Source organism: Rutidosis leptorrhynchoides, chromosome 5 (assembly GCF_046630445.1).
Source record: "Rutidosis leptorrhynchoides isolate AG116_Rl617_1_P2 chromosome 5, CSIRO_AGI_Rlap_v1, whole genome shotgun sequence".
NCBI classification, from domain to species: Eukaryota; Viridiplantae; Streptophyta; class Magnoliopsida; order Asterales; family Asteraceae; genus Rutidosis; species Rutidosis leptorrhynchoides.
The window spans coordinates 145,685,501-145,695,358 of NC_092337.1; the positions used below are offsets into that span (position 1 = coordinate 145,685,501).

General features: G+C 37.4%; 1 non-coding gene across 1 annotated transcript; it reads left to right on the forward strand.

Moving 5' to 3' along the window:
• The first annotated feature begins 5,376 nt into the window (after window positions 1–5,376).
• Window positions 5,377–5,482, forward strand: LOC139851126 (small nucleolar RNA R71). The gene has a single exon (XR_011760486.1). It is a non-coding gene; the product is annotated as a small nucleolar RNA R71 (small nucleolar RNA).
• The last annotated feature ends 4,376 nt before the right edge of the window (window positions 5,483–9,858 follow it).

Sequence of the window (9,858 nt, forward strand, 5' to 3'; positions counted from 1 at the left end):
TTAAAGTTGATTAAGTAAGAGCCATGTCGGAAGAATTTATGTTCCACATTGAGTTCAAGACGTTGCGGTTTTATACAATCCTTTGAAGATTTATCAATTGTTAAAAAGCTTAATTAAAGTTTCGAGTCGAAGATTTTGTTTGAGATTGTTTGAGGACAAACAATGATAAGTGTGGGGGAGTTGATCGGGTCTTAAACACCGATCATTATCGATGTTTAGAGGTGAATTTTATGTGTATATTTGAGGTTTAAAAAGTTATTTCATGAGGTTTTTATAACGAGTAACGATTTGGGACGAGAACGCGAAAACGAGGGTTAAAAACAAGAAAAAATGAAAAAACTGAAGCCCAGCCGCAAGGAGGCGACTGGGGGGCGCAAGTAGGCGCCTGAGGGGTGCAAAAAAATCAGTCAGGTGGAAAGCTAGCAAAAGGAGGCGGCTGGTTTTTGCGGCTGGGCGCATGTAGGCGCCCGGTGAGAGTAATTTACGGCTGGAACTATTTTTGGATAGAATTTAAGGCCGAATTTGAGGGATTTAATGCTTGGGGGTTACCCTACTTCACCCGTATATAATGGAAACCCTAGGCTACGAATTTATATCATCTTCCATCGGTTCTTAGAGCATCAAACACACAAAAACACACCATTAATCATCATCAAATCAAGATTCAAGCTAGGTTTCAAGGAGTGTTCTTCATGCAACTTCAAGAAGCAACCATGATCATCATCACCAACATGCTTGGCTAGTTTCTTTCACTTTATTCCTTGCATGAACAATTATTGTATGTTTAGTTTTTCATTTACTTATGTGATTCTTGAATTTGTAATCCTTATGTCTTTTGGTTTATAATTTCATTGAATCTTTCGAATTATTATTTAATGCAAGTTTGAAAGTTATTGATTGTTGCAAGACAAGTGATTGATATTTAACATCTTGTGCTTAATCCAACCTAGTTACAATTTAGTATAGGGATAAAGACAACATGTGTAGGTAGCATTGCTTGTGCCCAAGATAATCATAAATTGGAAAACTAAAGAAGTCTTGTCTATGAGATTTAGTTGATAATTTGATAACATAAGGATTTGTTGAACTAATGCATGCATAATTGGGATTGTCAAGGAATAAAGACTTCCATCCAATTGATTACAACCTTTTTAATTAGCACATTGTTTATGCTCTTAAATACTCAAAGTTTACACTTGCTTAGTAATTGTTAATCTAGTTTTTACTTTAGTTAATTCTAGTTAATCACCAACAAACCAATCTTGAAATTGCTTGCTAGTTAACCACAACTTCCCGTAGAACGAATCCTGCTTACCCTATCTAAAGTAGAGTAATTAGGCTATTTTTGAATGGCCATTCGACACCGATCAGAAGTGTGAGAAGGTTGTTTGACAAATGGCTAGCTCTTCTGATTATTACCGAATCACATTTCATTACCTAGAAATGCAGATCTAAAGCAAGTTCTGATTCCGAGCACAAACATCGGCACTCTCAACGGAAAATAGTGAAGCATTAAAGATGAATGCTGGTCTTATTTTGGTGCCTCACCATAATCAATTTAGGTCGATAATGCCTAGTCATGCAATGCTCTTTTAGAGATTCGGTTCGTCCTAACAAGATTTTTCCACCTTATTTAAGCCTTATTTTTATTTACAAACGTTTCAGGTTTTCAAAAATACTTTTTCAAAACGGCTTTCTTTTGTTAAAAATTTGAAATTTTGCTTAAAAACTTGGAATCTTTGTAATGGGTTATTTTAATACAGCATAAAAAGGATTATACCATCATCCCACACTTAAACGAACATTGTCCTCTATGTTCCTAGTGTATCCCACACTTAGGAGTTTTAGTTGAAGAATTGGGATTATTCATTTAGTGTTTATCAATTGGGATTATTCGTTTAGTGTTTATCTGGGTTGGGATCCCACACTTTGTGATAAGCTTAGGATGTGGCATAAAAATTTGAGCTAGTAGCGAAAAGAAAGGGTACCCCCAGCAGACGTGGTTGCTTGTGAAGAGCTGGCTGGTTTGGAAGTCCTGTGCTTTATTTATCGGCTCACTTGTCATCCTTTTATTCTTCTACTTCTACTTTATTGTACGGGTTGTCTCCCGAGAAGCGCTTTTGTTTAAGGTCGTTGGCTCGACCTTAGTGATGCTCAAAAAGTAGTCATTTCCCTCTGGTAGTTGTGATCTTGGTCTTCTCTAGGGAATGTAAGTCTTGGTGGATAAATCTTGAGAAAGTGTCGGACCAGAAGTGGTAACAGGTTCGGTGCTTCCCTTGAAGATCTTCTGAAAGAAAGATAGTGCGCGGTTTCAGCTCGTGAAAAATCTTGAAGTCCGATAAGAATATGATCCACTGCTCTTCTGATTGATCCATGAATGTCGATCATTGAGGCAGTGCTGGTGGTGATTATCTCTCTGATAGGATGCTCGTTTCGAAGATCTTCAAATAGTGTCAGAAATTGTATCTTCAGTATTTCAAAATCTTCTGATCGATGGTCTCCACAGTAGGAGTCCATAGCTTTGCACAGAGTAGTCAAAAGGCGAAGCTGAAAAGAAGTGAAGAGCAGCCCTGACCCAAGCATTAATGTCACCATTTTTGACTATATCTCCCTACATCCGGCTTTGAATGAGAAACTAGGATCCGTGGATTCTTGGAAGATACGTGCTATCTGCTTCGTAACGTAGGTGGCAATGTTGACACAGTCTGGTTCAAGATGAGAAAACGGATTGTTGCGTCTTACTTCCTCTGTGACTGCGTCTTGTAACTCTTTGATAATTAGATCGGTGTGGTGATCAATTGTTACGTAAATTACTAGCCTTTCTGGTGTGCTTTAATTATCCCTCTACAAGAGGGCGAAAAAGCTGTTAATATCCTCGATCATTTGCAAATCAGAGTGATAAGTTGGGCATCCGGTGGAAAGATCCATATGTTTCTGGATGAGAGTCAGTAGTGCTCGTTGGTTTGCTGAGAACGGAAGTGCAGATCCGGCTAAGGCGTTGTAGACCTTAGAGTAAATGATCTTCTGATCTCGACAAAATCTCGTCTCTTAGATAGTTCGAACTACTGAATCGTGCTCTCGTTGCCTTTCTTCGCGGTAGATATGATCGTGAAGGGTATTGATAAAGTCTTGAATGCATTCTTCCAGGATTTCAGCATTATTGTCTTTTCTCTGGAGATAACGATTGTATTCATTCTTGATAACCGTGATTCTTTCGATAAAGTGTAGCGTGTAATCAATTGTTGATTTATGGATGGCTTCGAGAATCTTTTCAAATTCCTCGGTGTCATTGATGAAGGTTATCATGTCAGCGTGAGTGGATATGATTGGAATTTGATCTGGAGAAGAGTCCGGCTCCTCCTGATCTGATTCGGATGGAGAATATGAGCTATCCAGAATGTCTTCATGTTGCTCTTCCTCATTATCATTGGTAGAATATTCGTCTGTAGATTCGTCTGATGAATGGGTTTCTTCAGTATTCTGGTTCTTCACCTTGACACTTTCGGGGTCAATTTCTATGTCTTTAACTTCAACCTTATCAGTCTTCTTCTTGAAGCGAATGATTAAACTGTGATCTTTAGTCTCAAGCCTCATTAATTCTTCATGATGCTTCGGGCTTGGAGATGGTATTATCGCAGTTTCTTTTACGTCTTCCATTTCCTCTTCCTCTTCAGATTCCTCTTCTTCCTCTATTTCTTCGCTGGGATCCTCTTCTTCCATTTCTGGGTCGTCAACAGGCTGTGATTCGACACCCATCTCGATATCTTCGGCTGGTAGTAGAGACTCATCATCGGAAGTGATCCGTCTGGTGGAAATAGCAAACATCTCTGCATGTCCAAAAAGATCCGCAGGTCGGTCAATATTGAAGGTAATGATCTCCCCATGTGATCGTAAGATCAGGGTTTGATTGTACACATCAATGATTGTCCTATCCGTATTCATGAAAGGTCGTCCTAACACTATTGGTGTGTGTAGGTCTTCCTGAATGTCCATCACTACGAAATCCATAGGATACAAGAATTTGTCGACTTTCACCAAGACGTTCTCAACTATGCCCTTAGGATATCGAATTGTGTGATCGGAAATTTGGATTGTCATTTTGGTTGGTGACAAATCTCCTAAATCTAATCTCTTTTAAAGAGAATAGGGAATTAGGTTGATACTTGCTCCTAAATCTGCTAGCGAATGAATGGTTCCAGATTGGTAGATTGAACATGGGAAAATGAAGCGGCCCGTATCTCCTAGCTTCTGTGGTAGGGAGTTTTTGAGTACTGCTGAGCAGTCTTTACTCAGTGGAATTTTGTTAGAATCTGGTATCTTGTCCTTTGTAGAGAGAAGCCTTCGGATATATCTCTTTTGATTAGACACTTTGGACACGGTGTTCAGGAATCTTTCATCAAGTTTGAAGGAATCAAGCTTGGATGGTTCTTCCTGTAACCTTCCAGGATAGGGTACACGAACCGGAGTTGCAGTGAACAACTGCTGAGTATACGTCGATTTGTTCTTGATTCTAGCTGACCTTCTCTGTGGTTCTTCTCCTGGGATTACTGAGTCCATTTGCTTAGCTTCCTCTATGTGGAGATTTTGAATAGTATTACTAGGTAACCTTCCCTGTGGTCGGGTTTCAAGGCGTTGTGATAACTGTCAGAGCTGCGTTTCTAGACTTTTGAGAAGAGCCAGTTGATTTCTCATTAGGATCTCTGTCTGGTCTTTTCTAGATGCAGTTCTCTGATTTAGCTGTTGTTGTCCTTGGATGAACTGTGTCAACTGATCATCAGTTTCGAGAGTGGGGTTGGTTACTTTTGTAATTTGCGTGGTTGGGGAATTTTCCTCAGCTGGTGGGCCAGTGAGTGGAAGTGGCTGACCGTAGGTTAATTGAGATTGTTGGGGTGGATAAGGTGGGTAACGATAGCGAAAAGGTTGGTTGTTTCTTTGGAATTGGTTAACCCTAGGTTGTTGATTGAAGTCGGGATTTGATTGGCGAGCTGGGTATTGAACGTAGAACCGTCAGGGTTTTCGTACTCAACTTGATATTCTTCAGTGGGTTGCGAATTGGTACAATTAACACAGGCCTGGACCTGGTTATCTTGTTGCAGCTGCATCTTCAATTCTCCGAGTTGTTTGACAAGAGACTCCATCTTGTCTGTGAGAGATTTGATGGCCTCTGTTTGATTATTGAGTGCGGAGAGTGGTGCAGATGATGAAGTTGTTTCACCACTATTCCAGTCATGATGATGCATTGTCATGTTTTCGAGTAACTCCCATGCTTCGTCTGCAGTTTGGTTCATCAGATTTCCTTGAGCGGCGGCATCGATCGTCGTCCTATGATTTACCATAAGACCATTGTAGAAGGTGCAGGTTAGGGCTGACCATTCTAACTGGTGATTAGGGCATTTCTTTGACAGGATTTTGAATCGCTCCCATGCAGTGTAAAGAGATTCATCATAACTTTGTTTGAAGTTAATTATGTCATTCTTAAGCTTGGTTTGTTTAGAAGGAGTGAAATATTTGGTTAAGAATTTAGTGGCCATCTCCGTCCAAGACGTGATGGAATCTTTTTCCAGTCCTTCGAACTATGTCTGTGCATGATGAGTGAGAGAATAGGGGAACAAGTATAGCCGGACTATATCTTGTCCTATCCCTGGCTGCTTATAGGAATTCGAAAGAGATATGAATTTATCGAGGTGAGAATTAGGATCATCATTTGATAATCCATGGAATTGACAGCCATTTTGGATGAGTTGTATGATGTGATGTTTTAACTCGAATGAATGTCCTTGAATCTCTGGAAATCTGATCGGTCCTCCTCGACCTTCAATCGAGGGTTTAGTGTTTTCAGCTAAAGTAACGCGTAACGCCATTTGTTTTCTGATTCTTGATTCCTTGCATGCTTTAGAGATTATGGCGTCTGGATCAGGTACGAATAACAACGGCCCTGGTCTAGATCGGGTTTGGGTCATACACTGGGTATGCCTTTTTTTGTTGTTTTAAATTTTAAACAGATAAACTAGGTTCCTAATATAGTCTAAGGCAATCTAATGATTAATCTAAAGTAATCTAAAATAATCTAAAGTAATCTTAATCTATAGTAGTCTAAGGTATTCTAAGCTAAGGTATTCTAATTATCCTAATTATAGATATGTTTTTGGTTCTTGCTACTGATTCCCTGGTATTTCGATAACAGAGCTTCGCACGAACTATTCAATAAACCAAGTGGCCAAGCCGACTACGGAGAGGCAGGATCCTTTTGGTTCCAATATAATTGGAGACTGTTCGGAAAATCCAACAACCAAGTTCGTGTATAATTGTTTTTCTTAGACACCACTTAAATGTTTGTGAATGAGTTTGATAGAGAGCAGTATTGTCTGATACCAGTTCCCCGGCAGCGGCGCCAAAAACTTGATGTATCCACAATGATATGGCCAAAACGGACGGTTTTATTTGTGCGGTGTTGTCAGGCTGCAACACGTCAGCTCTGACTATCAAGGGGATATCAATTTTAAATTTATATTTAGCGGGGCCTAAATCTTACTACTCCTTATTATGAGTAAAGGAAGTATGACCTAGAGTCGTATTTTTGAGGTATCTGTAGAATCGAACCTACATCTAAAACTTAAGATAATTCTAAGGTGCAGGAGTAGTGGGTGATTACCTAATTTTGGGTTTTCTAGATTAAGTAAGTAAAGTAATACGATAAAATTTGTAATTCAGATAAGGCTAAAACAAGTGCATGCTATGATTTTCATCAGTTACTTTGCCGGTATTATGGAATGCTGGCTCATGGATAGGCAGTGACCTTGTATTTACTACACTAGTCATAAACGCCCGTGTCATAAGACATGTCACTGGGTAATGCGATATGCTTGAAGATTCTGAATAGACAGCAACGTCCCTTACCCCCGACGCCCGTGCAATCTGACTACAGGCATACACGTTCAGACGGCTCATCCAATTGAGCGACTCAGTTAGGTGACGTATTAACATTCCGAAATGGTCTAAACTTTCTTAAGTATAATAGAATACATGGTTTTCCATATCCGAGAGACGCGATGTGTCTTATTGCTTTCGTTAACGATTGGTTTAAATGATAGTTAGGCCCTTAAAAGAGTTCAACCATAAAGAACACCATGGCCAAGTCAGGCTGACTTCCACGAATACGTTCGGTTATCCTAACGGTCGAATCCTTTATGTGTTCGAACAAACAGTTCCTTAATTAACCAAGAATCCCTCAAGCGGGGTGCAATGCTCGAGACCGCGTTATGGTGAAGTATACTAGTCAACACTAACCGTGTTCCATGGCCTTACTTAGCAGATGTACAGCTTACAACAACCGTTGTGCTTCAGCATGCACGTACGAAGTTTATATTGTAGTGACCCGAACTTTTCCATGTTTATATATATTAATTGAGATTGATATTTACATGATTAAATGTTTCCAACATGTTAAGCAATTAAACTTGTTAAGACTTGATTAATTGAAATATGTTTCATATAGACAATTGACCACCCAAGTTGACCGGCGATTCACGAACGTTAAAACTTGTAAAAACGACATGACGATATATATATATATGGATATACATATGGTTAACATGAGATTATGATAAGTAAGTATCTCCATAAGTATATTAACAATGAGTTACATACATATAAACAAGACTACTAACTTAAGGATTTCGAAACGAGACATATATGTAACGATTATCGTTGTAACGACATTTAAATGAATATATATCATATTAAGATATATTAATATATCATAATATCATGATAATATAATAATTTAAAATCTCATTTGATATTATAAACATTGGGTTAACAACATTTAACAAGATCGTTAACCTAAAGGTTTCAAAACAACACTTACATGTAACGACTAACGATGACTTAACGACTCAGTTAAAATGTATATACATGTAGTATTTTAATATGTATTTATACACTTTTGAAAGACTTCAATACACTTATCAAAATACTTCTACTTAACAAAAATGCTTACAATTTCATCCTCGTTCAGTTTCATCAACAATTCTACTCGTATGCACCCGTATTCGTACTCGTACAATACACAGCTTTTAGATGTATGTACTATTGGTATATACACTCCAATGATCAGCTCTTAGCAGCCCATGTGAGTCACCTAACACATGTGGGAACCATCATTTGGCAACTAGCATGAAATATCTCATAAAATTACAAAAATATGAGTAATCATTCATGACTTATTTACATGAAAACAAAATTACATATCCTTTATATCTAATCCATACACCAACGACCAAAAACACCTACAAACACTTTCATTCTTCAATTTTCTTCATCTAATTGATCTCTCTCAAGTTCTATCTTCAAGTTCTAAGTGTTCTTCATAAATTCTACAAGTTCTAGTTACATAAAATCAAGAATACTTTCAAGTTTGCTAGCTCACTTCCAATCTTGTAAGGTGATCATCCAACCTCAAGAAATCTTTGTTTCTTATAGTAGGTTATCATTCTAATACAAGGTAATAATCATATTCAAACTTTGGTTCAATTTCTATAACTATAACAATCTTATTTCAAGTGATGATCTTACTTGAACTTGTTTTCGTGTCATGATTCTGCTTCAAGAACTTCGAGCCATCCAAGGATCCGTTGAAGCTAGATCCATTTTTCTCTTTTCCAGTAGGTTTATCCAAGGAACTTAAGGTAGTAATGATGTTCATAACATCATTCAATTCATACATATAAAGCTATCTTATTCGAAGGTTTAAACTTGTAATCACTAGAACATAGTTTAGTTAATTCTAAACTTGTTCGCAAACAAAAGTTAATCCTTCTAAATTGACTTTTAAAATCAACTAAACACATGTTCTATATCTATATTATATGCTAACTTAATGATTTAAAACCTGGAAACACGAAAAACACCGTAAAACCGGATTTACGCCGTCGTAGTAACACCGCGGGCTGGTTTGGGTTAGTTAATTAAAAACTATGATAAACTTTGATTTAAAAGTTGTTATTCTGAGAAAATGATTTTTATTATGAACATGAAACTATATCCAAAAATTATGGTTAAACTCAAAGTGGAAGTATGTTTTCTAAAATGGTCATCTAGACGTCGTTCTTTCGACTGAAATGACTACCTTCACAAAAACGACTTGTAACTTATTTTTCCGACAATAAACCTATACTTTTTCTGATTAGATTCATAAAATAGAGTTCAATATATTAAAAGTGTTGTAAATATATTTTGAACATACTTTGATATATATGTATATATTGTTATAGGTTCGTGAATCAACCAGTGGCCAAGTCTTACTTCCCGACGAAGTAAAAATCTGTGAAAGTGAGTTATAGTCCCACTTTTAAAATCTAATATTTTTGGGATGAGAATACATGCAGGTTTTATAAATGATTTACAAAATAGACACAAGTACGTGAAACTACATTCTATGGTTGAATTATCAAAATCGAATATGCCCCTTTTTATTAAGTCTGGTAATCTAAGAATTAAGGAACAGACACCCTAATTGACGCGAATCCTAAAGATAGATCTATTGGGCCTAACAAACCCCATCCAAAGTACCGGATGCTTTAGTACTTCGAAATTTATATCATATCCGAAGGGTGTCCCGGAATGATGGGGATATTCTTATATATGCATCTTGTTAATGTCGGTTACCAGGTGTTCACCATATGAATGATTTTTATCTCTATGTATGGGATGTGTATTGAAATATGAAATCTTGTGGTCTATTATTATGATTTGATATATATAGGTTAAACCTATAACTCACCAACATTTTTGTTGACGTTTTAAGCATGTTTATTCTCGGGTGATTATTAAGAGCTTCCGCTGTCGCATACTTAAATA